Below are 27830 nucleotides of genomic sequence, written 5' to 3'. Positions count from 1 at the left end.
AGAGGCTGTTAAGACGGTGGCTACCCTGTAATACCATTTAGGACATGAAGCTGTATACCTGAGGTTGTGGCCATGACATACGCTAAAGTAGGTTTACCAAAATGTAAAGGGTAGAGACAAAAGGACTGTACCTGAAGTGACCCATCCAGTTACCGCCCTCTTACCGCGGAAAACAAAGTCTAATAGGATTCCCCTAAAATGGAGGCAATGCGTAATACCAAACAACACTTTTCTCTTGAACTCCTCCCTTCAGCCCTCCCTCGATTTTTACCTCGCCCTCCTCTGGTCTAGCTTGTCTCTGCTTTTTATTTAGCCAGCTACCAAGTTGCGACATTTCACTTCACGCCGCTTCATCGTTTTGTTTCCCCGCATTATTTTTTTGGGATAAATGCACGACGTATCGTTTTTTAAACTGTTATCATAAATGTAAGTGATTTTATTTTTTCATCACTATTAACCTTCGCTCCAAGTATGGCGTATTCAGAATTGGTCAAATAGTTAGCTTATCGTGACATTAAAATTCATTTCGCATGCTGTAATAAGTAAGAAGACAACGTGTTGAAGACAGGATTAGGCTATTTATCAGACCTACCGAGCGTGCACAGGTAAGAACACTAATGCTTGACTGCTGTCGCAGTATACTTTCACCTGGCGTTTTGCCTTATTGATTGCGTATGTAGGTGCGTGTAAATAAACTTGTAACAACCTTGTCACAACACATCTATTCGAAGTTAGTAAATATGTATCACATGGATAGCCAACATTTGAATAAACTGTCTGCCTGTTGTTGGGTAGTTTACAATAGCATGTACAGTCAGTAGGCGAGGTTACGCATAGAATACAGAGTGATGATGTCATAACATTTGACGTCTGACAATTCTTAGGCCTAGTCCAAATGATGATGCATTTAGGCTACTAACAGAATCATTTTCGTTTTTTCAGGGCTGTCTTCTTCAAGACACTCACAGTATGCCACAGTTATTGATTCTGTCACGTCAGTAATACAGGAAGCAAATCTCAACCATTTCTAATGCGGAAATGTTGAATAGTGCTCCTCAGTTTAATTTACAAAAAACTGGAAATGAGTTAGATCTGGTTCTTTCAGCCAGTTCAGCCATTCCAATGGGGGAAATTAATAGAGAAAGAATGGGGTTTTGGGATAAACGCCGAAATAAGGTCTGAGGTTAACAGACGCTTAGGAGATCTTATACGTTTTGTTCTATGAGATAATATCAGTCAGTTTAAATGACCTTTAGGAATTATGAAGCCTTTATGTGCTTGTTTTGATTACATAAATGCTTCAAAATTCACAAAGTCACGGTAGCCGGTGAATATTATCTCATAGAACAAAACGCATAAACTCTCCTAAACCTGTGTTTACCACAGACCTTATTTTCGGCAAAAAACATTAATTTCTCCATAGGCTTTGGCCAACAAACCATGTGGAGTTAGCCTCCATTAGGAGAAGGGTGCAACTGCAGCCTGCAATTCGGGGCGTTCCTGCATGTGGGCATTCCCCCATCTGCAGGAACCCCTTTTTATACATCTATTGGTCAATCTTTAAGCTATATGACTCCAGTACATAGGCAGGAGGCAGGGGCGCTCCAGTACAGTAGATGGCGGTAATGCAACATAACGTTGGATGGCAACCGCCGAAAAACCCCACAGAAGAAGAAGAGGCTGGGGCGAAAATGGTAGCTAGCTATAGCAAGTGTCCTTCGCCCCCGCCTGTCGGGCACTGTTGTCCTGCAGTTCTGTTAACGACGGCGAGGGCAGGTGTTCGGCAGGCTAGAGTGAAGGACACCGTGGTAGCTTAGCCAACTAGTTTTAAGGAGGACTCCTGTACACAGTAGGCGGGAGGCAGGGGCGACACCATGTGCTAGTTAACTAACTAGCAAGCACACGTGTCGCTAGCACACGGTGTCGCCCCCACCTCTCGCCTGCTGTGTACAGGAGTAGCTAGACACCGGTAGACACGGTGTCGCTAACTAGCAAGCTAGCACACGGGTTTGCTAACTAGCAAGCTAGCAGACGGGTTCGCTAGCTAGCTAGCACAGGGTGTTGCTCCCGCCTGCTGTATTAGCGGGAGGCAGGGGTGACCGGTAGACAGTGTCCTTTGCCCTCGCCTATCGGACACTGTTTTCCCTCAGTTCTGTTAACGACGGTGAGGGCAGGTGTTCGGCAGGCGGGAGCGAAGGACTCTGGTACACAACGGGCTGGGATGAAAAAAACTCAGATAACACTTTTATTTCCCTTTTGACCCACATTCAGAAGTGTCACACAAGCATGAAGATGTCATGCTCGAGGGGGGTCGTTCATGCAGGAACCAATGGGATGCTCGAGGGGGGGCGTTCCTGCAGATACAGGAATGCCCACATGCAGAAAGGCACCGAATTGCGGGCTGCAGTTGCACACTATTGTCTGTTAGTGACTACAAAAATATGCCATTAGGCTACTATTGCTCTCTGTGTGAAATGTCGCACAATTTGTTTCCTGAATAGAAAATTAAGAGCTTGCCGACGACCAATATTGAAACAACGCTTACCACTTCTTCTTGGCCTGTAATTCCACTCCATCCAAGTACATGTCGATCTTTTAAAGAACTACATAATTTATACGTGTATCGAATTGCAAATCACTAGGCCTATTTGAACACTTTTCTTGAATGAAATTGTTCCCCATTCTTGACTGAAGGTTATGTCATAACATTGGTGATGGTGAAGTCTGATCCTAGATCTATAGGTCCTACTCTTGCTCCTGGCTTCGCCTTATTTTAAATGTGCTGGCCTGGGGGACTAGATGGTTCTGGCCTAGGGGACTAGATGGTTCTGGCCTAGGGGACTAGATGGTCCCGGCCTGGGGGACTAGATGGTCCCGGCCTGGGGGACTAGATGGTTCTGGCCTAGGGGACTAGATGGTCCCGGCCTGGGGGACTAGATGGTTCTGGCCTAGGGGACTAGATGGTTCTGGCCTGGGGGACTAGATAGTCCCGGCCTGGGGGACTAGATGGTCCCGGCCTGGGGGACTAGATGGTGCTGGCCTGGGGGACTAGATGGTTCTGGCCTGTGGGACTAGATGGTCCCGGCCTGGGGGACTAGATGGTCCCGGCCTGGGGGACTAGATGGTGCTGGCCTGGAGGAGTATGAGGAGAGATGGTGCTGGCCTGGGGGACTAGTAGGAGAAGTTGTTCCTAATAGTGCTGGTCTTGGAGCTTTTCTTATTCCAATCATAACCTGTTATCAGACCTCATACAATACACTATGTTTACGTCCCAAATGACACCCTATTTCCTATGTAGTGCACTACTTGGGCCAGGTCAAAAGTAACACTACATAGGGAACATGGTGCCATTTGGTTTGAATGCTATAAACAGAACCTTAATATACAGGCTGTCTCAGGTAACAACAGTAGTTCTGTAGGTTTAACCAGGTGACTAACCCAGTTGCCCTTTATCTTTGCCAAGTGGCATTCCACCCAGTGGAGTGAAGTTCCCCCCTTATTTTCTGAAATAGGAACCAGAAGGGGGGGGGGATCTGCAGATAAGGGGTCACATCAAAGTCAATAGGGCTATAACACACCATAACCCCACACTTAAACATGCTGTTTTCACTCACTCAACATCAGTGCATATGCTTTTGCGAATCGATTCCATTGCCTTGCCTCATTTAACAGCATGGCGAGTCTAGACTGGTTTATGTGCTCTCTCTCTCTCTCTCTCTCTCTCTCTCTCTCTCTCTCTCTCTCTCTCTCTCTCTCTCTCTCGGCAGTGGACTCTGCACCAGTCTAGCTATTTAAATGTTTTACTCCATATAAACAGAGGTAACCGCTACACCACACACACAGTGAGGTTAATGTACTCTAACTACACTCCTACACAACCTGTCCTCATTTCCCCTCTACACAACCAACCAGGTCGCAGCATTTCCCCTCTACACAACCAACCAAATCCCAGCATTTCCCCTCTACACAACCAACCAGGTCCCAGCATTTTCCCTCTACACAACCAACCAGGTCCCAGCATTTCCCCTCTACACAACCAACCAGGTCCCAGCTCAGCTGCCCCAGAGTCGGCCCAGTGCCTGGTATTTTCATAGTGCAAATAAAACATTATACTGATAAAGCAACAGCATTAAAAAAATCACCAACTGTTATGCAAGCTATATGATGTTGATTAAGCCATAATATCTTCTGATGCTCAGCCAGCTCACAGGCAGTAATGATCCATTATCTGACTGTGAGGGTTTGGACAATGGTATAGGTTAATAACATAAAAAAACCTCTAAAAATACAGACTTCTGTAGGCATGCAAAAGTCAATCAATAAATCAGTCATTCTTAAATGCAAACATGTTTCCTTGTTAACTCCATTACATGTCATGCTTTACATCTCAATATGTGGTACAGTATGTTATTCCTTGAGTCCACTAATATGTAATTTATGAGTGTAGCCTATGCGTCTGTGTAAATACCAGTTACATGTGTGTGTCCTGTTTAGTGTATGTTTTTGTGTAAGTGTCCATATACAGTGCCTTCAGAAAGTATTCATACCTCTTGAATTATTCCACATGTTGTTGTGTTACAGCCTAAATTCACCAATCTACACACAATACCCCATAATGACAAAGTGAAAACATGTTTTTAGAATTTTTAGCAAATTTATTGAAAATGAAATACAGAAATATCTCATTTACATAAGTGTTCACACCCCTAAGTCAATACATGTTAGAATCACCCTGGCAGCGATTACAGCTGTGAGTCATTCTGGGTAAGTATCTAAGAGCTTTGAACACCTGGATTGTACAATATTAGCACTTTAAAAAAAAAAAGTTTCATTCTTCAAGCTCTGTCAAGTTGGTTGTTGCTAGACAGCCATTTTCAAGTCTTGCCATAGATCTTCAAGCCGATTTAAGTCAAAACTGTAACTAGGCCACTGGAAAGCAGACCGAACCAGGTTTTTCTCTAGGATTTTACCTGTGCTTAGCTCTATTCCGTTTATTTTTATCATAAAAAAACTCTCTAGTCCTTGCAGATGACAAGCATACCCATAACATGATGCAGCCACCACCATGCTTGAAAATATGAAGAGTGCTACTCTTGGATTTGCCCCAAACATAACGCTTTGTAACGCTTAGTACAATTTATTTGCCACATTTTTTGCAGTTTTACTTTAGTGCCTTATTGCAAACAGGATGCATGTTTTGTAATATTTTTTATTCTGGACAGGCTTCCTTCTTTTCACTCTGTCGTTTAGGTTAGTATTTTGGAGTAACTACAAAGTTGTTGATCCATCCTCAGTTTTCTCCTATCACAGCCATTAAACGCTGTAACTGTTTTAAAGTCACCATTGGCCTTGTGGTGAAATCCTTGAGCAGTTTGATATTCACTGCTCGACTGAGGGACCTTACAGATAATTGTATGTATGGGGTACAGAGATGAGGTAGTCATTCAAAAATCATGTTAAACACGATTATTTCCGACTGAGTGAGTCCATGCAACTTATTATGTGACTTGTTAAAGGGATACTGGCAATTTTTTTGCCAATGAGGCCCTTTATCTACTTCCCCAGAGTCAGATTAACTCATACAATTTTTATGTCTGTGCGGTTCGAAGGAAGTTGCGAACTAGCGCTAGCGCAATTGCTAACTAGCGTTAGCGCAATGACTGGTAGTCTATGGGTATCTGCTAGCATTCTAGCAGATATCCATAGACTTCCAGTCATTGCATGCTAGCAGATACCAATAGACTTCCAGTCATTGTGCTAACGCTAGTTAGCGTTGGCTCGCAAAACTACCTCTAACTTCCTTCATACTGGACACAGAGACATACAAATGGTATCCACAAGTTCATCTGACTCTGGGATAATGGGCCTCATTGGCAAAATTCCGAAGTATCCCTTTAAGCAAATGTTTACTCCTGAACTTATTTACATGCTGACTAGACCGGGCACCAGGGGCGGCCTGTTCAATAGGGCGATATGGGCGACGCACTGCCAAACGGGAAAAGGAAGGGATTTTTTTCCTAATCAATTATATCACGGCAACAGTAGTTATCAGTGTTGTAATCTATACGTCTGATCTGCCACAGTGCCACACTGCCACTAAATGTCGAATCAGGCTAAAGTCGTGCTTCAAATGGCTCCCCCCCCTTTTGGGGCGATTTCAGTCAGGTTGAAAATCGCCCAGAAGTCTGTCATAGACTCCCATGTAAAATCTATTTTTTTCAAATTTCAGAGCCTTCAATACAATCTCTATGGGTGTCTGAGGGCTTGCACTTACGCGCTTTCGTCATACGTAACGTAACGTAACCATGAACGTAACTGAGAAAAGAGCGGATTGTGTCTTTGAAAGAAGTTCCTTTTTGTCGGCGAACAAATGAAGATAAATTGGCAACGAAACAATTAGGACCTCCCAGACCAAATTTAATAATTCAACAGGTTTCTACTAAAGGCGGAAAGTCCTACACCCGAGGATTTTCCAAAAATTGGTACGAACGGAAAAATAACATTGCCACTCAACTTGATGAGGGATACAGGCTAGCTGTCCGCCGCCACAACGATGAGGTTAGTGTTGATAATCACAAGTTTACTGGAGAACTGAGACCAAGTAGAGACTTTGGACAGGGTGGATATGGTATAATAAAGGCAGTTTATTCAGAGGTAAAGATATCTGGAATCGCGTGCACGGACCCGTTCGTCAAACTCTTAGGGAGCTGTAAATTAAGCCCCATTACTTACCATATCAGATAAGAGAAATTGCTGCAGCTACATATATTTTACATCCTGGCCCTACATAGTTCACTATTTGCATCACTTACCAAAATATTACATGTGGTCATATATGCTTGGAAAGTGGAGATGCCATAGAACGTCAAAAAAGTAAACATTGCTGGAGACACATTGCCGTTTTGGAGAAGACATCGCGTTTGCTAGCGAAGAGATTTGTTGTGGCAAATGAACTTGGGCTGGGAATTGCCAGGAACCTCACGATAAGATATATGCATCAGCATTGCGAGTCTCATGATTCTATACGTATTGCGATTCGATACTGTGATTTTATTGCGCACCATATGTCTGTTGCAGAGGGATCAGAAAGCCATGAGAACGAGTTTTGATCAGTCATGGAAATAAAAGTGCTGAAAACAAATTGGCTCCCAATGTGAAAAGATTGAGAACAAGCTATGAAGGAACAATAATGGTGTTTTGGTGCAGGTACAGCCAACTAGCGCTAAAATATTGCGATATTGTCAATACAGTATATCGTAAAGTATCACTATGTAACTCGATTTCTTTCACCCCAATCCCTCAAATTAACGGTAAATAACTGAATTGTTTGCCCCACATTTAGCTAAGATGATTAGCTAGCCAGCTAAAATGTTTTATTTAGTTAGCAGTCGCATCTACAATAGTTTACTGTCAATAACATGTCTCCAAAAATGACGTGGTGTCTCCAATTGTGTTGACATTTTACAATTGCGATGCGCATCCATGAGTATCCACTTTCTGTAGCTCAGCTGGTAGAGCATGGCGCTTGTAACGCCAAGGTAGTGGGTTCGATCCCCGGGACCACCCATACACAAAAATGTATGCACGCATGACTGTAAGTCGCTTTGGATAAAAGCGTCTGCTAAATGGCATATTATTATTATTATTATTATTATTATCTGAAGAGAGCCCCGAAACATTGTGTGCAGACATTTTATGCAATAAATGAAGTAGGTTGAATCTAGTAGTTCTGATCTTCTGATTGGTCCTGATGAGTTGGGCGAGGTCCCCTCCAGGCTACTGTCACTGTTGCATTGGCTCTGAGTCGGGTTCTCTGTCTTCAAATGTTCAGCCTAAGAGAGGGGATTTTTGTGTGTGTGTGTGTGTGTGTGTGTTTAACAGTGATGATGTGTGTGTGTGTGTGTGTGTGTGTGTGTGTGTGTGTTTAACAGTGATGATGTGTGTGTGTGTGTGTTTGTGTGTGTGTGTGTGTGTGTGTCCTCAGAGCAAGAACTCGTGAGTTGGAAGAACTGAGAGGCCTATGGCGTGGGTGTTGTCCTTGGCCACCTGCTGACAAGGCTGACAAGATAGGACCCTTTTGTCCATTGTTATTGGATAGGAACAGAACTTATAACCAGCTCCTGACCTAAATAGATCTTAGCACAACATTTTACTCAACATATCATATTCCATATTCACTATAACAAATATATTTACTACGACATTAGCAAGAACCGCCACATCCTCAGCCGGCTAATCCAGTGTGTGAAGTTTTGCGGAGTGTTTGAGTTAGCTTTGCGAGGCAAAGATGAAACTGAGGGCTCCACCAACCCTGGTAAGCCAACACTTTTGAGATCAGTCAATAAATGCTTCTGGTATTGACTTATATGCTGCCCCTGTCTTTATGTTGTTGCTGGACATATCTTTTTTAAAATGTGTGTAGGTCACCTAAATCATCAGAAAAATTGCCCCCCCTGAGAATTTTTTCAGGAGCCGCCACTGCCGGGCAGGTGCGTGCATCCGCATGTTGATTTTGTCCATCCACACCAGACGCGATCAGGACACTCTGGTTAAAATATCAAAACAAACTCTGAATCAATTATATTAATTTGGGGACAGGTCGAAACACATGAAACATTCATGGACATTTAGTTAGCTAGCTTGCTGTTGCTAGCTAATTTGTCCTGGGATATAAACATTGGGTTGTTATTTTACCTGAAATGCACAAGATCCTTTTTTTCTGGATCTTTGTAGAATTTTGACCCAGTTCATCGTTCAATCACCCACATTGGTATATGCTCCTAAAAATCAATGAGGAGAGGCGGGAGTTCTATTTTAGTGCCTGGCTACGCAGACGCGCGCGAGCGGTTTGGATGAAAGTATTGAATAAAATGTATGTGTATATTTATTTTGCAGCGCTCACGCACACAACGCAGGCGGTGTGGTCAGCTTGTATTTTTTTAGTGATCCAATTGACATTTTAGTCATTTAGCAGACACTCTTATCCAGAGCGATTTACAATTAGTGAGTGCATACATGTTTCATACTGGCCCCCCGTGGGAAATGAACCCACAACCCTTGTGTTGCAAGTGCCATGCTCTACCAACTGAGCTACAGGAGGGCCAATAAATTCAAATGTTAGGCTTGCCATAACAAAAGGTTTGAACACTTTTTGACTCAAGACATTTCAGCTTTTTATTAATTTGTAAAAATGTCTAAAAACATCATTCCACTTTGACATTATGGGGTATTGTGTGTAGGCCAGTGACACAAAATTCATTTTAAATTCAGGCTGTAACACAACAAAATGTGGAAAAAGTAAAGGGGTGTGAATACTTTCTGAAGGCACTGTATGTGAGGGGTATATCTGTAGCTGGATGTATGTTTTTGTGAATGGGTACTGTGGTGCTTTAACAAGCTGAGGGGATTAAAGATAATTAACCTAATTACTTTGCTCTATCCCTGTGGCTTTGGCCTTTCACTCTCATTGTGACCCGTAGCTCCTCATCTCCTCCTCCGCCGCCTCCTCCACCTCTCTATCTTTAATCAATCACCTGATCACTCTACCCACATCTCTCTCTCTCTCGCTCTCGCTCTCGCTCTCGCTCTCGCTCTCGCTCTCAATTCAATTTCAATTTAAGGGGGCTTTATTGGCATGGGAAACATGTTTACATTGCCAAAGCAAGTGAAATAGATAATAAACAAAAGTGAAATAAACGATTCAAAATTAACAGTAAACATTACACTCACAAAAGTTCAGAAGGAATAGAGACATTTAAAATGTCATTATGTCTATATACAGTGTTGTAACGATGTGCAAATAGTTAAAGTACAAAAGGGAAAATAAATAAATATAAATATGGGTTGTATTTACAATGGTGTTTGTTCTTCACTGGTTGCCCTTTTCTTGTGGCAACAGGTCACAAATCTTGCTGCTGTCTCTGTCTCTCTCTCTCTCTCTCTCTCTCTCTCTCTCTCTCTCTCTCTCTCTCTCTCTCTCTCTCTCTCTCTCTCTCTCTCTCTCTCTCTCTCTCTTTCGCTCTACTCTCTCTCTCTCTTTCTCTGTACTCTTTCTCTCTCTCTCACTACTCTCTCTCTCTCTCTCTGTCTCTCTCTGCTTTTTAGAGATAATGTCAGCCAGGTCTCTATCCCTCTGTTTCACTTAGCCTATGTTAGAATGTTCCAGTTGACTCTGGTCTGAGTAAGACTCTAATGTTTATTGGTTGGTACTAGGCTATGTTTTTTTAAAGCTTGAAATGCTGCTGGTATGACCAAGGCCTGGAATAGTGACTTGTTAGATCTTAGATCTTATCAGTCAGTCAGTTGTTCAAGGGCTCTGGCTGCACATTTTCTAAATATATTGCATTTCTTAAAGATTCCTGCATTCCCAGTGTTTACTCTGGTGTTATGGCCTTGCGATTTTATTTGTTTTATCTGTCTGTGCCTGGTGCTCCGACAGAGGGGCTGACTGGGCTTTTGGACGTGTGCAGCATGAGGGAGGGACCGTTGGGAAACTAATAATAATTTATTACATTTGTAAAGCTCTTTTAATTATACAAGAATAATCTCAAGGTGCATAAAATAAAATAGAAAATAGAGAAATAGTAAACAAAAAACGAAACAAATATATGTAACCATATCATGAAAACAACAATCAAAGTTTAGGAGGAAGGCTAGGCCGATAGAGGTGAGTCTTAAGGCCTGCTTTAAAAGCTCCAACAGTCTGAACAGCCCTGAGATTATCTGGAAGGGAGTTCCATAAGCGTGGTGCGTGGGAGGACAAGGCACGGTCCCCCATTGTGCCGAGCCTGATCCTGGGGGTGTGGCTTAAACGTAGGGTGGGTGGAGGTTCGAAGGGGGAGAATAGGTTTGACAGGTAGGCGGTCCGATGCCATTCAGGCATTTTCAGATAAGGAGGATGATTTTAAAGTAAATTCTTTGAGGAACAGGTAGCCCATGGAGATCAGAAAGGATGTGGGTGATGTGGGCAGACTGTTCTGTTTGTGTCAGAAGAATCCTTGCTGCACTGTTCTGGATGAGCTGCACTGTTCCGGATGAGCTGCACTGTTCAAATTCAATGAAATGTTATTTGTCACATGCGCCGAATACAGCGGGTGTAGACTTTACTGTGAAATGATTGCTTACGAGCTCCTCCCAACAATGCAGAGTATTTTTTTTATTTTTTTTAAACAAATAGTTACACAAGGAATAACATACACAAGAATGGAGCTATATACAGGGAGTACCTGTCTCGGAGCCTGTTGGTCCGAGAGCCAATGATTCGGTACCTTTCGCCGGATGATTGCAGAGTGAACGCTCTTTGGCTAGGGTGGCTGAAGTCTTTGGCAATTGTTCTATCCTTCCTCTGACACCGCCTGATATAGAGGTCCTGGATGACAGGGATCTCGGCCCCAGTGATATACTGGGCTGTCCGCACCACCCTCTGTCCCCTCTTTATCCTGTAGTCCAGGGATCAGCTCCTTGGTCTTACTGACATTGAGGGAGAGGTTGTTGTCCTGGCACCACACTGCTATGTCTCTGACCTCCTCCCTGTAGGCTGTCTTATCGCCATTGATGATCAGGCCTACAACCATCGTGTCATCAGCAAACTTGATGATGGTGTTGGAGTCGTGCATGGCCACGCAGTCTTGGGTGAACAGGGAGTACAGTATGGGACTAAGCACACACCCCTGAGGGGCCACTGTGTTGAGGGTCAGCGTGGCGGATGTGTTGTTGCCTACCCTTAACACCTGGGGTCGGCCCGTAAGCTGACGGTGTTGATGTGTCATGACCAGCCTATCCAAGCACTTCATAATGACAGATTTGAGTGCTACAGGGCAACAGTCATTTGGGCAGGTTACCTTGGAGTTCTTGGGAACAGGGACAATGGTGGTCAGTTTGAAATATGTTGGGATTACAGACTGGGATGAGGGGAGATTGAAAATGTCCTTGAAGACACTTTTCAGCTGGTCTGCACATGCTTTGAGAACGCACCCTGGTATTCTCCCGGCGGTCTTGTGAGTGTTAACCTGTTAAAAAGTTTTACACACATCAGCCACAGAGAGTGAGATCACACAGTCATCCGGAACAACAGGGGCTTTCACGCAAGGCTAAGTGTTGTATTCCTCGAAGCGAGCATAAAAGGCATTTAGCTTGTTTGGGAGTTCTGCATCACTGGACATCTCACGGCTGGGTTTCCCTTCGTAATCCGTTATTGTCTTCAAGCCCTGCCACATACGACGAGCGTCGGAGCCGGTGTAATAGGATTCCACCTTACTCCTATATTGTCCTTTTGCATGTTTGATGTCTCCAAGGTCGTAGCGGTCTTTCTTGTGTGCGTCCATGTCCGTGTCCCTTTCCTTGTAAGTGGTAGCTCTAGCCCAGTGCGGATATTGCCTGTAATCAATGGTTTTTGGTTTGGATGCGTTCTTATAGTCACTGTTGGGACGACGTCTGTACACTTATTAATGAAGCCCGTGACTGATGTGGTAAACTCCTCAATGCCATTTGATGAATCCCAGAACATATCCCAGTCTGAACTAGCAAAACAGTCTGCTTTGGTCTAGAGTTTTAGCGCAGCTAGTAGCGCAGGAGACGTGTTGGTAAAAGTGAGGTAGAACGGTTTTAAGTCTCCCCGTGTTAAAGTCTCTGCCCACCAGAAACGCTGGCTCTGGGTGAGTGGTTTCTTCTTTGTTTATGGCCCCATACAGTTCGTTGAGTGCCAAAGTGGTGTTGGCTTGTGGAGGGATGTTGACAGTTGCGATCATTAGGGATGAGAACTCTCTTGGTAGATCAAAGTGTCTGCAGCTTACCATGAGGTATTCTATATCAGGTAGATTAAATGGTCTGCAGCTTACCATGAGGTATTCAATATCAGGGAATCAAAAGCTAGAGATTTCCTTCACACTGAAAGCAGCACACCAGTTATTGTTTATGAAGAGGCACAACCCTCCCTCTTTGAACTTGTCCGAGGCCGCCTCCGTCCGATCGTGCCACTGCATGGAGAAACCACTGAGTTCAACATGCATAGAGTCATCCAGCCACGTCTCTGCAAGGCATATAATATTGCAGCTTTTCAAATCTCTCTTATAGGAGACTCTCGAACGAAGCTCATCCATCTTATTCTGGAGTGACTGGACATTAGCCAATAGAACGGAGGGGAGCGCCGGTCGATATTCTCTTCGTCTCAGTTTCACCAGGATGCCGGCTCGTCTGCTGCGTCCACGCCTGCGGGGTTTTGGTGAAATGGAACAAATGAATGGTGTATGAACAAGGGAACAGTTGAGTCTAAGTTGGATTTGAAGTCGAAATCGAGGTTAGTAACTGTCGATCTGATGTCGAGAAGTGCTTGGCTGTCGTGATAATAGTATGAACTTTCTGTACAAAAAGAGAAAAGATAAACAGGAAAAAAGTCACTAAATAGCAAAGTCGGGTTGGAACTCTTCTCCGTAGGCGCCATCTAGTTTATGAATTGAATGTGCAGGCAGGCCCACAAGTACTGCGTTCCTATAATCAATTCTGGAGACATCAGCTTCCTGCTATAAAGGTTACCTTGTTACGTAGTGTAGTGATGCTCCATCTTTGATGATGGACACGACGCAGTGCGCTGGAGTCAACAGTAGCCATCCTTCCCCCTCTCTGGCAGTGTCCAATAGGCTACGTTGACACAGGCAGCCCTATTCTGATGTTTTGCCCAATTATTGGCAAAAGAGCTGATCTGATTGGTCAAAAGACCAATTCATGAAAAAAGTATCTGTATTGGGATGCCTGTGTAAATGGCACCCTATTCCCTATATAGTGCACTACTTTGACCAGAGTCCTACAGTATGTGCGCTACATAAGAAATAGGGTGCCATTTGGGACACATCCTCTGTCCCACCTACCCTGACCTCTACCTGGTGACTCCGGGAGTTCCCCCCCACTCCCCCCTCTCTCTCTGCAGGTGTGGGGAGGCAATGCAGTAGCAGACTGCCTTCTCTCCCTCTCTCTCTCTCGCTCTCTGCAGGTGTGGGAGGGAACGCAGTAGCAGCCTTCTCTCTCTCTCTCTCTCTCTCTCTCTCTCTCTCTCTCTCTCTCTCTCTCTCTCTCTCTCTCTCTCTCTCTCTCTCTCTCTCTCTCTCTCTCTCTATCTATCTATCTGCAGGTGTGGGGAGGGAATGCAGTAGCAGCCAGTCTAGCCCCATTCAATAGTCTGTTTTGAGTTTAGTTTTATTTCAGTATACATGGCAGCAGCTAAAAGCTGTATTGTGTACACAGTGCAACAGGAAATAAAATGTTAAAAACAAACAAATATAGCAGGCTAATGAAGGATTTAAAGAAGTCCTCATGAAGGGATCATGGACCAGGGAGAGTGTCCATATCAGTCTCACCTTGAGTCTGCATGATCACTAGCCCAAACAATAATGACATTTCATCAAACTCATTATTAGCCTTTTGATTGCCCCCCCCCCCCCCCCCGTTCCCAAATATGTATATTTGTTAATGTTGACCTATTGACTGGCCAAGCGGCCAATCATGTGGCAATCTCAGGTTCAGTGGTCACTTATCCACTAATGTTGTGTTGTGTAATGTAGTGTGTTATATTTGTATTGTTGTGTAATGTATTGTGTTATATTTGTTCCTGTAGCCTTCAGACTCAAATTTACATTTTATTCATTTAGCAGACGCTCTTATCCAGAGCGACTTACAGTTAGTGAGTGCATACATTTTCATACTGGCCCCCCGTGGGAAACAAACCCACAACCCTGGCGTTGCAAGCGCCATGCTCTACCAATTGAGCTACAGGGGACTATGTGTAGGTGATGTTAGATCAGGTCAGGGTTAATGTTTACACAGGAACTAATGCCTCAGCCAAAATGTTATGAGATACCAGGTAGTGGCTTTTTATAGTCATCTATCTAGGCTACATGGTTTTATATATGCACACACAGACAGAGCCTTTCCACTTTCCACTGATGCATTTAGACCCTATTCATTTCTTCTTACATGATGAGTATTAACCCATCACTCAATCTCAACTCTCCTGAAATAGAATTATAAGATTGGTTTGAACAATGCATGCATACATACATCCTCAATCTTTCATTGTCTGTCTCATGGTCACACACACACACACACACACACACACACACACACACACACACACACACACAGTCAACTCCATATTTCCTTATTCACCTTCTCAAATCCACTCTTCAGTATCCTTGAAGGACACAGCGACAGTAGGTGTGTGTGTGTGTGTGTGTGTGTGTGTGTGCACGCGTTCGTGCGTGTGTGTGGAACAGGCTGGCTGACCTTGTAGAGTCAATATGCATTCTCTTCCCCCTCTCTGTCTCAGTCCACCTCTCATTTACAGCTACTCCTGCAACAGCAACGTTTCTCCCTCTCTGTCTCAGTCCGCCTCTCATTTACAGCTACTCCTGCAACGTTTCTCCCTCTCTGTCTCAGACTAGGGCTGTTGCGGTGACCTTATTACCGCCACACCGGCGGTCATGAGTCATGAAGGCAGTCAAATTCCATGTGACCGTGTAGTCACGGTAATTAGGCTTTTCCAAGCTCTGATGCTGCTGCTGGTCATTAGTAGCCTACCAAACTTGCTAACCGACGGGTACTCAGCACTCTATTGTCCCTCTAGTCACTCTGACATCAATGCAAATGTAATCGAAAATCAAATCAAACACTTCATGAGAGCCCATGAGCTCATGTTGCGCAACATTTCTATAGGCTATGCAATTGCGCGAGAAAACAGAGTGATGGCCTCTATTAAAAAGAGGAGGATCCCATCAGCTTTCTATAGGCTAGGCCTACTATATTTATTTCTCAACTATCCTAATATGAAGCAAATATTAAGCACATTGCTTATCTTTACAACAGGAGTATAGCCTACCTGGCTGGCATGAAAATGAACCACAGGAAAAGCGTCCTCCATTCGCTATTTAAGTGCAGAGATTACATGTATGTTTTCCCCCTGTTTCGAGACAGGTGCACGATAATGGTCCATTCTAAATCAAAATGAATTTCACACATATATTATTTAGTATACAGTACCAGTCAAAAGTTTGGACACACCTACTCATTCAAGGGTTTTTCTTTATTTTTACTATTTTTTACATTGTAGAATAATAGTGAAGACATCAACACTATGAAATAACACATATGGAATCATGTAGTAACCCAAAAAAGTGTTAAAGAAATCAAAATATATTTTATATTTGAGATTCTTCAAATAGCCACCCTTGTCTTGATGACAGCTTTGCACACTCTTGGCATTCTCTCAACCAGCTTATTTGGTTACTACATGATTCCATATGTGTTATTTCATAGTTTTGATGTCTTCACTATTATTCTACAATGTAATAAATAGTAAAATTAAAGAAAAACCCTTGAATGAGTAGGTGTGTCCAAACCTTTGACTAGTACTGTATGTAAAGACAAGATTAAATCAAGAATAGTCTGATGGGTGACAATATTAGCCTATCACTTGTGAATTATATATTATCACTTGTGAATGATGCCCAGGGTAAGGCAAGAAACAATCATAGTTGCACACCTCATGTAGCCTAGCACATAGGCCTACAGTGGGGAGAACAAGTATTTGATACACTGCCGATTTTGCAGGTTTTCCTACTTACAAAGCATGTAGAGGTCTGTAATTTTTATCATTGGTACACTTCAACTGTGAGAGACGGAATCTAAAACAAAAATCCACAAAATCACATTGTATGATTTTTAAGTAATTAATTTGCATTTTATTGCATGACATAAGTATTTGATACATCAGAAAAGCAGAACTTAATATTTGGTACAGAAACCTTTGTTTGCAATTACAGAGATCATACGTTTCCTGTAGGTCTTGACCAGGATTGCACACACTGCAGCAGGGATTTTGGCCCACTCCTCCATACAGAACTTCTCCAGATCCTTCAGGTTTCGGGGCTGTCGCTGGGCAATACGGACTTTCAGCTCCCTCCAAAGATTTTCTATTGGGTTCAGGTCTGGAGACTGGCTAGGCCACTCCAGGACCTTGAGATGCTTCTTACGGAGCCACTCCTTAGTTGCCCTGGCTGTGTGTTTCGGGTCGTTGTCATGCTGGAAGACCCAGCCACGACCCATCTTCAATGCTCTTACTGAGTGAAGGAGGTTGTTGGCCAAGATCTCGCGATACATGGCCCCATCCATCCTCCCCTCAATACGGTGCAGTCGTCCTGTCCCCTTTGCAGAAAAGCATCCCCAAAAAATGATGTTTCCACCTCCATGCTTCACGGTTGGGATGGTGTTCTTGGGGTTGTACTCATCCTTCTTCTTCCTCCAAACACGGCGAGTGGAGTTTAGACCAAAAAGCTCTATTTTTGTCTCATCAGATCACATGACCTTCTCCCATTCCTCCTCTGGATCATCCAGATTGTCATTGGCAAACTTCAGACGGGCCTGGACATGCGCTGGCTTGAGCAGGGGGACCTTGCGTGCGCTGCAGGATTTTAATCCATGACGGCGTAGTGTGTTACTAATGGTTTTCTTTGAGACTGTGGTCCCAGCTCTCTTCAGGTCATTGACCAGGTCCTGCCGTGTAGTTCTGGGCTGATCCCTCACCTTCCTCATGATCATTTTTTCTTCTTAAAGAAAAACTAACAGGTCTGTGAGAGCCGGAATTCTTACTGGTTGGTAGGTGATCAAATACAACAGGAGTATAGCCTACCTGGCTGGCATGAAAATGAACCACAGGAAAAGCGTCCTCCATTCGCTATTTAAGTGCAGAGATTACATGTATGTTTTCCCCCTGTTTCGAGACAGGTGCACGATAATGGTCCATTCTAAATCAAAATGAATTTCACACATATATTATTTAGTATACAGTACCAGTCAAAAGTTTGGACACACCTACTCATTCAAGGGTTTTTCTTTATTTTTACTATTTTTTACATTGTAGAATAATAGTGAAGACATCAAAACTATGAAATAACACATATGGAATCATGTAGTAACCCCAAAAAGTGTTAAAGAAATCAAAATATATTTTATATTTGAGATTCTTCAAATAGCCACCCTTTGTCTTGATGACAGCTTTGCACACTCTTGGCATTCTCTCAACCAGCTTATTTGGTTACTACATGATTCCATATGTGTTATTTCATAGTTTTGATGTCTTCACTATTATTCTACAATGTAATAAATAGTAAGGTCCTGCCGTGTAGTTCTGGGCTGATCCCTCACCTTCCTCATGATCATTTTTTCTTCTTAAAGAAAAACTAACAGGTCTGTGAGAGCCGGAATTCTTACTGGTTGGTAGGTGATCAAATACTTATGTCATGCAATAAAATGCAAATTAATTACTTAAAAATCATACAATGTGATTTTCTGGATTTTTGTTTTAGATTCCGTCTCTCACAGTTGAAGTGTACCTGTGATAAAAATGACAGACCTCTACATGCTTTGTAAGTAGGAAAACCTGCAAAATTGGCAGTGTATCAAATACTTGTTCTCCCCACTGTATATGTTTTGATAAGGTTTGTATCACAACTAAAGTGGCCAAATAACTTCTTAAAATTAAGCACATTAATCCGTTTTACAAGGGGTGTAGAGCCTAACTGGCATACATAAGCAGCATGTGAGTTTCAAGTTTGGGGAAGATAATTTTCACAATAAAAATGCACCTTTATAATATAAGCATTACATGCATAATCGCATTTGTGGTCACTTTTGATAATAGTGTTTTCCCGCTAATGGAACATTCATGCTTATAGCCTACTGCCGTGTGCGCATTGCTGCGCTTATAATGTGAAGAAACAGCCTAATATCAACATTTTAAGCTAAACGCTCTGATCTGTTGCATCAGCCTCATTGCGTAAAAAATGTTTTTTGATGGTAGTGTTTGTATTAATTTGGGATCTATTGCATCCCACAACTGTCCCAGACTATGTTTAGAATATTTATTTCTCGCACAGAATAGAATAGGTCAAGTTTTGTACTATGGGGGATAGTAGATTGACATAGGCTAGTGCTTTTGCTGTTCGTTAAGCCTACTCATCTTGTTGGCTGACGAAAAGTAAATATGGACAGTTCTTCCAATATCTTCAATATGCACCTCGGAATTGGATAAGGACGTGCGCAGTTGCGTCCCCGATGTGTCTGTCTTCACTTGTAGCCTGTGAGAAAGACCTGATCACGTGATGGAGAGCAGAGTGAGAGGTGCTTCGGAGCAGGCAACACTCAGGGAGAAGGGCTGCAAAAGGCATGGATGTTTTCTAGGGTGCATTATTGCCACACAAAGGGGATGCCGCTGGGAAATTCGAGGCATTATCAAGTGCTTCTAAAATTGTGAATGAGAGGCTAAATGTGTTTATGTTAATAAACGGTCAATTACAGTGAAACCGACAGTTATTTGCTTGACAATCACCAGCTGACGAAATTTTGTGACCACCACAGCCCTGTCTCAGTCCGCCTCTCATTTACAGCTACTCCTGCAATGTTTCTCCTTCTCCCTGCTATTTCCTATCTCATCTCCTCTCATGTTCCACCCATCTTTCTCCTCTCCTCTCCTCTCCTCTCCTCTCCTCTCCTCTCCTCTCCTCTCCTCTCCTCTCCTCTCCTCTCCTCTCCTCTCCTCTCCTCTCCTCTCCTCTCCTCTCCTCTCCTCTCCTCTCCTCTCCTCTCCTCTCCTCTCCTCTCCATTTCTTCTTCTCCTGTTTTCTCCTGCTCTGCAGCGCCTCACTCCTCACAGTCACACAGCCGCTAGAGCAATGAGACCTCAATTCAAATCCAGACCTGTAATGCCATCTGCATTTATACAGCATGCTGCTAGAAAGAGCTTGGATATGTGACTTATGTTCAATTATTCAACACGGTTGTCCTGATTAGTCACCTGGTGTGCTGGCTGAGTGAATTGAGGGAATCATGAGCCCAGTCAGTGGCTGCTATTTTTGATGTGGCACCACCAGACTTATCTGGTACTGAAGGTATAGTTTGTTCTCTGCTTTACTGCTTTACTCTGCTACTTCATTTGCTTATGGATGAATAATATCCAACACAGAGTCACAGAGTACCTTCTGTTCCTGCTGCAGGAAGGTTGGCTGGAGTATGGATCCTGAATGAACGCCGTTGTGAGTCTGGGCCAGAGCCAGTGTCCACTCTGTAACTGCCTATCAACTGCTCAGGTGGAAACTGTGCACCCATTCTGTTTCTACTGTGGAGAGCCAGCCAGGGAGCAGTCAGAGTCAGTGCGTGTTCCTTTCTGTTGTGGGTTTTGATGATGTTGGTTGCAGCGTTGCTGAGCAAGGATGCATGCACCCTGAGGGAGGTAGTTGTGGAAACACTGCGTAAGCAGGGGCTCCTAACCATGACTGACCTGGGCCTGAATGCAGGATCCTGAGAGGAATGTAATGCGTAAGCAGGGGCTCCTGACCGTGGCTGACCTGGGCCTGAATGCAGGATCCTGAGAGTAATGTACTGCGTAAGCAGAGGCTCCTGACTGTGGCTGACCTGGGCCTGAATGCAGGATAGGCAGGGCTGAGGGAACAGCCTGTGCCCCCCTGAGGAATCACTCTCCATCGATCAGTAGCTAGGATGAGAGGAAGAGGAGGAGGGAGAGAGGGAGAGACAGACTAGCAGGATGAGAGGAAGAGGAGGAGGGAGAGAGGGAGAGACAGACTAGCAGGATGAGAGGAAGAGGAGGAGGGAGAGAGGGAGAGACAGACTAGCAGGATGAGAGGTGGAGGAGGAGGGAGAGAGGGAGAGACAGACTAGCAGGATGAGAGGTGGAGGAGGAGGGAGAGAGGGAGAGACAGACTAGCAGGATGAGAGGTGGAGGAGGAGGGAGAGAGGGAGAGACAGACTAGCAGGATGAGAGGTGGAGGAGGAGGGAGAAAGGGAGAGACAGCCAAGCATGCCTAAGCAATCAATCTTACCCTCTATCATCTCTCAGCCCTTTTTTTTTTACGAATGTGTGCCTTTGTTCTTGTGTCTGAAGGTGTTTTAATACTGCAGTGGGCTAAATCAGAGTCACACAGAGTGTTTCTTGGTAGTATTAAACAAATCTACTTTGAAACAAAAGTATACACCTCACACACATGGTTATGGGTGTAAAAAAGAAGACACCTGTACCATGTCAGGTATAGAGTTTACATTTATTCAATTAAGGCAGTTCATACAATTTTATAAACATTACAATACATTCACAGATTTCACAACACACTGTGTGCCCTCAGGCCCCTACTCCACCACTACCACATATCTACAGTACAAAATCCATGTGTACGTGTGTATAGTGCGTATGTTATCGTGTTTGTATGTGTCTGCGCCTATGTTTGTGTTGCTTCACAGTCCCCGCTGTTCCATAAGGTGCTTTTTATCTGTTTATTAAATCTAATTTTACTACTTGCATCAGTTACTTGATGTGGAATAGACTTCCATGTAGTCATGGTTCTATGTAGTACTGTGTGCCTCCCATAGTCTGTTCTGGACTTGGGGACTGTGAAGAGACCTCTGGTGGCATGTCTTGTGGGTGACCGAGCTGTGCGCCAGTCGTTCAAACAGACAGCTCGTGCATTCAACATGTCAATACCTCTCATAAACACAAGTAGTGATGAAGTCAATCTCTCCTCCACTTTGAGCCAGGAGAGATTGACATGCATATTATTAATATTAGCTCTCTGTGAACATCCAAGGGCCAGCTGTGCTGCCCTGATCTGAGCCAATTGCAAGTCCTTTTTTGTGGCACCTGACCACACGACTGAACAGTAGTCCAGTTGTGACAAAACTAGGGCCTGTAGGACCTGCCTTGTTGATAGTGCTGTTAAGAAGGTAGAGCAGCACTTTATTATGGACATACTTCTCCCCGTCTTAGTAACTGTTCTATCAATATGTTTTGACCATGACAGTTTACAATCCAGCGTTACTCCAAGCAGTTTAGTCACTCAATTTCCATATTATTTATTACAAGATTTACTTGAGGTTTAGGGTTTAGTGAATGATTTGTCCCAAATACAATGCTTTTAGTTTTGAAATATTTAGGACTAACTTATTCCTTGCCACCCAATCTGAAACTAACTGCAACTCTTTGTTAAGTGTTGCAGTAATTTCAGTCGCTGTAGTAGCTGACATGTATAGTGTTGAGTCATCCGCATACATAGACACTCTGGCTTTACTCAATTAGTAAAGATTGAATAAATTAATGGGCCTAGACAGCTGCCCTGGGGAATTCCTGATTCTACCTGGATTATGTTGGAGAGGCTTCCATTAAAGAACACCCTCTGTGTTCTGTTAGACCGGTAACTCTGTATCCACATTATAGCAGGGGGTGTAAAGCCATAACACATACGTTTTTCCAGCAGCAGACTATGATCGATAATGTCAAAAGCTGCACTGAAGTCTAACAAAACAGCCCCCACAATCTTTTTATCATCAATTTCTCTCAGCCAATCATCAGTCATTTGTGTAAGTGCTGTGCTTGTTGAATGTCCTTCTTCTATAAGCATGCTGAAAGTTTGTTGTCAATTTGTTTACTGTAAAATAGCATTGTATCTGGTCAAACACAATTTTTTCAAATATTTTACTAAGTGTTGGTAACAGGCTAATTGGTCGGCTATTTGAGCCAGTAAAAGGGTCTTTACTATTCTTAGGTAGCGGAATGACTTTTGCTTCCCTCCAAGCCTGGGGGCACACACATTCTAGTAGGCTTAAATTGAAAATATGGCAATTAGGAGTGGCAATATCATCCGCTATTATCCTCAGTAATTTTCCATCCAAGTTGTCAGACCCCGGTGGCACCTCTTCCACACTCACTTTACGGAATTCAAAATTACAATGCTTGTCTTTCATAATTTGGTCAGATATAGTTGGATGTGTAGTGTCAGTAATGATTAATGAAAGTAGTTGGCAATATCAGTTGGTTTTGTGATGAATGAGCCATCTGCTTCAATGAATGATCTTTGTTTCATAGTGTAGTTTCTTCTTCTTTTTATTCAGTTTAGTCACATGATTTCTCAATTTGCAGTACGTTTGCCAATCGGTTGTGCAGCCAGACTTATTTGCCATTTCTTTTGCCTCATCCCTCTCAACCATAAAATTGTCCGCTTCCTCATCAATCCATGGGGATTTAAACGTTTTTACAGTCATTTTCTTAATGGGTGCATGCTTATTAATAACTGGAATAAGCTATTTCATAAATGTGTCAAGTGCAGTGTCTGTTTGCTCCTCATTACACACCACGGACCAACATATATTCTTTACATCAACAACATAGGAATCACTACAAAACGTATTGTATGACCTCTTATACACAATATTAGGCCCAGCCTTTGGAACTTTGGTTTTCCTAGATATGGCTACTATATTATGATCACTACATCCAATGGATTTGGATACTGCTTTCAGACAAATCTCTGCAGCATTAGTAAAGATATGATCAATACATGTTGATGATTTAATTCCTGTACTGTTTGTAACTACCCTGGTAGATTGACTGATAACCTGAACCAGGTTGCAGGCACTGGTTACAGTTTGAAGCTTTCTCTTGAGTGGGCAGCCTGATGAAAGCCAGTCAATATTTAAATCACCCAGAAAGTATATCTCTCTATTGATATAACATACATTATCAAGCAATTCACACGTTATCCAGATACTGACTGTTAGCACTTGGTGGTCTATAGCAGCTTCCCACCAGAATGGGCTTTAGGTGAGGCAGATTAACCTATAGTCATATTACTTCAACAGTATTTAACATGAGATCCTCTCTAATCTTCACAGGAATGTGGTTCTGAATATAAACAGCAACACCTCCACCATTGGCATTTCTATATTTTCTGTAAATGTTATAACCTTGTATTGCTACCACTGTATCATCAAAGGTATTATCTAAGTGAGTTTCAGAGATAGTCAGAATATGAATGTCATCTGTTACTAGCAAATTACTGATTTCATGAACCTTGTTTCTTAAGCTACATATGTTAACGTGGGCTATTTTGAGCACTTTTCTTCTGGGATGCTTACTTGTTTTTATTGCTTTACTGGGAAGCTTAGCAGCAGTAGATGTACTCATGTTCTTTATGTTAGTGCAGGGTGAGCTGCACATGGTGAATTTCATCCTAGGCCACACCGGCTCAGTGCTAACAGTATAAATCTGGTTCTTAGGCACATGATTACAGCATACAATAGCTGTAGGATCAGCAGAGGCATTCAGGGCAGTTAGAGCAACATAAAGTAGGTGACTTATATTGTGTCTACCAACGCCCCTGGTGTAATGTACATTTGCTGAAGCATTTTGACAACTCTGCGTCACAATGGTAGGGATTAGCTGAGCTGGGCTTGGGTCATTGTTAAGTCATTGTCTCAACGCAGCCTTATAATGTTACTGTGGGGTTTCTATGCAGGTTTATTAGGATGCACCCCTTATTTACCAAGTCATTGACTATTAATGACCGTATATACACTGAGTGTACAAAACATTAAGAACACCTTCCTAATATTGAGTGCACCCACCGTCCACTTTTGCCCTCAGAAAACCTCAATTCGTTGGGGCATGGACTCTACAAGTTGTCGAAAGTGTTCCACAGGGATGCTGGCCCATGTTGACTCCAATGCTTTTCACAGTTGTGTGAAGTTGGCTGGATGTCCTTTGGGTGGTGGACCATTCATGATACACACGGGAAACTGTTGAGCGTGAATAACCCAGCAGCGTTGCAGTTCTTGACACAAAGCGGTGCGCCTGGAACCTACTACCATACCCCGTTCAAAGGAATTTAATATTTTGTCTTGCCTATTCACGCTCTGAATGGCACACATACAGAATCCATGTCTCAATTGTCTCAAAGCTTAAAAATCCTTCTTTAACCTGTCTCCTCCACTTCATTTACACTGATTGAAGTGGATTTAACAAGTGACATCAATAAGGGATCATAGCTTTCACCTGGATTCACATTGTCAGTCTATGTCATGGAAAGAGCAGGTGTTCTTAATGTTTTGTACACTCAGTGTATTCTGCTGTTCTTTACCTTAGCCAATCAGATTTTGTCCTTGTTATATTAAGCCCCCCTCCTCTCGCTCACACTTAACCCTACCCTACCACACCTCACTGGGAGAAATACAGTAACAACCTCTCCCTCTCTCCCTCTCTGGAAGTCAGACACTGCAGTGATGCCCTCGGTTTGGGCAGGACACAGGTGCACACACACTTCATTCAGAGTGAGAGAAAGAGAGGACTTTAGAGTCAGACATTCTGGCATGAGGCTCAGCCATGACAGGCTGTGCTAGAGGAAAGAGGCAGGCAGGGAGGGAGGAACAAGGATGGGTGGGTGGGGTGGGGTGGGGTGGGGGGATCGATATGCAACCTCTATCCTCATTGGATAGCCACTTTCTCTGCCTGCCTGCAAGGCTCGAGCTGATTGGCTGTGGCCTCGCTCTGCACAGCAGCTACAGCTGTGGAGAAATTTCCTTTCTCTCTTTTCCTCGACACTCCTCCTTTTTCCCCCTTCCCTCTATATATTCATAACAGTCTGCGACGGCAGCGGACAGACTGCTGGTGGGGATCGCCTGTCTCAGCCGGCCAGCCTGTGGTGGTTCAAGGACACTGCTTTTCAGCACACATCGCAGCATGATTCATGTCAAGTTGGTCAATTACTTTCGGCTCTGCAAAGCTCATGTGACTTAAAGTGACATCTCTTTCTTGCTAGCTCTCTCTTCGTTCCCTCCCTCTATCCCTCTCTCTCCTTGTATCTCTTAATCAAGACATTGCTTGCCCTTTCCTGTGCATTGCAGCCTCCCTCCCTCTGTCTGCTCTGCTCTATCTCTCTGTCGCTCTCACCTCATGACCTCATCACCCAGTTAGTCTCTTGGTTTATATTTGCTGCGCTCTGTTGTAAGTTGACGGTGTAGGTTGGAGACTAATGCAGTTACATTCTACTTTCAGGATGCCTGCTTTTCCTGGAACCCTTTTCTGCAATATATTTTTTACTTTATTTTATTTTATTATTTTAAACCGGCTGCTGACTAATTTTGATCATCTGTCCCTTCTTGCAACCCAAAGACAGGTTTTTACGGCAAGGGCAGCCACATGAAGAGGTCAATGAAGAGGTCAATGAAGAGGATGAGGATGACTGAAGGATAAACGACAAGAGACAGCCAGGGAAGGAAGAAACGTGGAGAAGGAGGGATGAGAAAGAGACTAAAATAAGAGGAGGAAGTGGAACTCCAAAGTGCCTAAGAAGACTGTGAGTGGGTGCCTGGCGCTCTGGTCTGGTCCAGTACTGTTAGTGCTGTGGGAGTGTTTGGCTGGCGACCTGCTGCCGCTGTGTACTGCTGCTGTCTGCGTAGGACAGGCTCCGGGCCCTACTAGGTGAGAGTAGAGCACAGCACAGCACTGTGTGTGTGTGTGTGTGTATTGGTGTGTGTGTGTGTTTGACCTTGAATGAGGCTATATGTCACCCTGACAGCCAGAGAGTCATCTATCCTGCTGCTGATCTGCAATCCGCCCACCTCCCCCAGCCGCCACCTCCCCCCAGCCGCCACCTCCCCCCAGCCACCACCTCGTCATCAATACAAGGACACTGGTCGATAAGCTTCTGCTTTTTTATCTTTCCCTTTTTCTAAACAGCCCGACCAGCCATACTAACCGCTACAGAAGCCGTCCCACCGTCCCACAGTTCTGGATATTTGGGGTGGTTTTGGGGTTTCTGTCTGAAGAACGGAGTGATCAGCGCGAGCAAGACAGAGACGGACAGACTGACGGACATAAGAAGAGGAAGCTGTCATTGGAGGGCCTCTATCTAGGACAATGCCTGTCTGAACTACATATCCCAGCATGCCAGATTGAGGTGCCCCAATTTCCTCCTTTTCTATGAAACAGAGCTGGCCTCTGCTCACCTCTAGCTCTGAGAACTCATCCCATCGCCAGTGGATCTGGGATCCGCACCTTACCCAAGAAAACCCACTACTCCAGCCCCCATACCCATAAACTCATTCCAAAGGACCAGCTTATTCATTGTATCCAGGATAACAACGTATTTTTTTCTTTCACACACTCTCATCTCCTCTTATCTTGCCAAGGAGTTTCCAATTTATTTTCGTCTGCATCAGTGCTTTTTGTTTGTGCACTAAGTGCCGATTGTGTCCACCCCTAGACCCTACTCCCTTACCCACTTGCCCCCTCCTGTCCTGAGGGGCTGTGATGGCAGTCAATATGGGAAGTATGGCCATGGGCCGGGACACTAAGTGGTTGACCCTAGAGGTGTGTCGAGAGTTTCAGAGGGGTACCTGCTCCCGCTCGGACGCTGAGTGTAAGTTCGCCCACCCAGCCAGGAGCTGCCACGTGGACAACGGCCGAGTCATCGCCTGCTTCGACTCACTCAAGGTAACAGTCAGCATCACAGACAACACAGACGCACACACACACACACAGCAGGCACTGTCTGATAATGACGTAAGGGAAAAAACTCTGTCATAACTCTCTCTCTCTGACACACACCACACAACCAACCTGTAAATCATTTTTGAAATTCATCAACTAGACCTGCTAATGGATTAGTAATAGACAATAGTTTTTAAGTTTTGTGTATGAGTGTACAAAACATGAAGGACACCTGCTCTTTCCATGACGTAGACTTCAATCAGTGTAGATGAAGGGGAGGAGACAGGTTAAAGAAGGATTTTTAAGCCTTGAGACAATTGATACATGGATTGTGTATGTGTGAATGGGCAAGACAAAATATTTAAGTGCCTTTTGAACAGGGTATCATAGTAGGTGCCAGACGCACCGGTTTGAGTGTGTCAAGAACTGCAACGCTGCTGGGTTTTTCACGCTCAACAGTTTCACATGTGTATCAAGAATTGTCCACCAACCAAAGGACATCTAGACAACTTGACAT

At 43.8% G+C, this 27830-nt stretch overlaps 1 long non-coding RNA gene across 1 annotated transcript; it reads left to right on the top strand.

The window, feature by feature from the left end:
- Positions 1-286: 286 nt before the first annotated feature.
- On the top strand, positions 287-27441 carry LOC311117300. The gene is made up of 3 exons (XR_014611590.1): positions 287-605; positions 25994-26302; positions 26561-27441. It is a non-coding gene; the product is annotated as an uncharacterized lncRNA (long non-coding RNA).
- Positions 27442-27830: the final 389 nt, after the last annotated feature.

This window comes from Coregonus lavaretus (assembly GCF_964263955.1).
Source record: "Coregonus lavaretus genome assembly, contig: HAP1_SCAFFOLD_1524, whole genome shotgun sequence".
Classification (NCBI taxonomy): domain Eukaryota; kingdom Metazoa; phylum Chordata; class Actinopteri; order Salmoniformes; family Salmonidae; genus Coregonus; species Coregonus lavaretus.
Note: the sequence above shows the minus strand (reverse complement) of the source record. Positions and strands in the feature narration are given on the sequence as shown.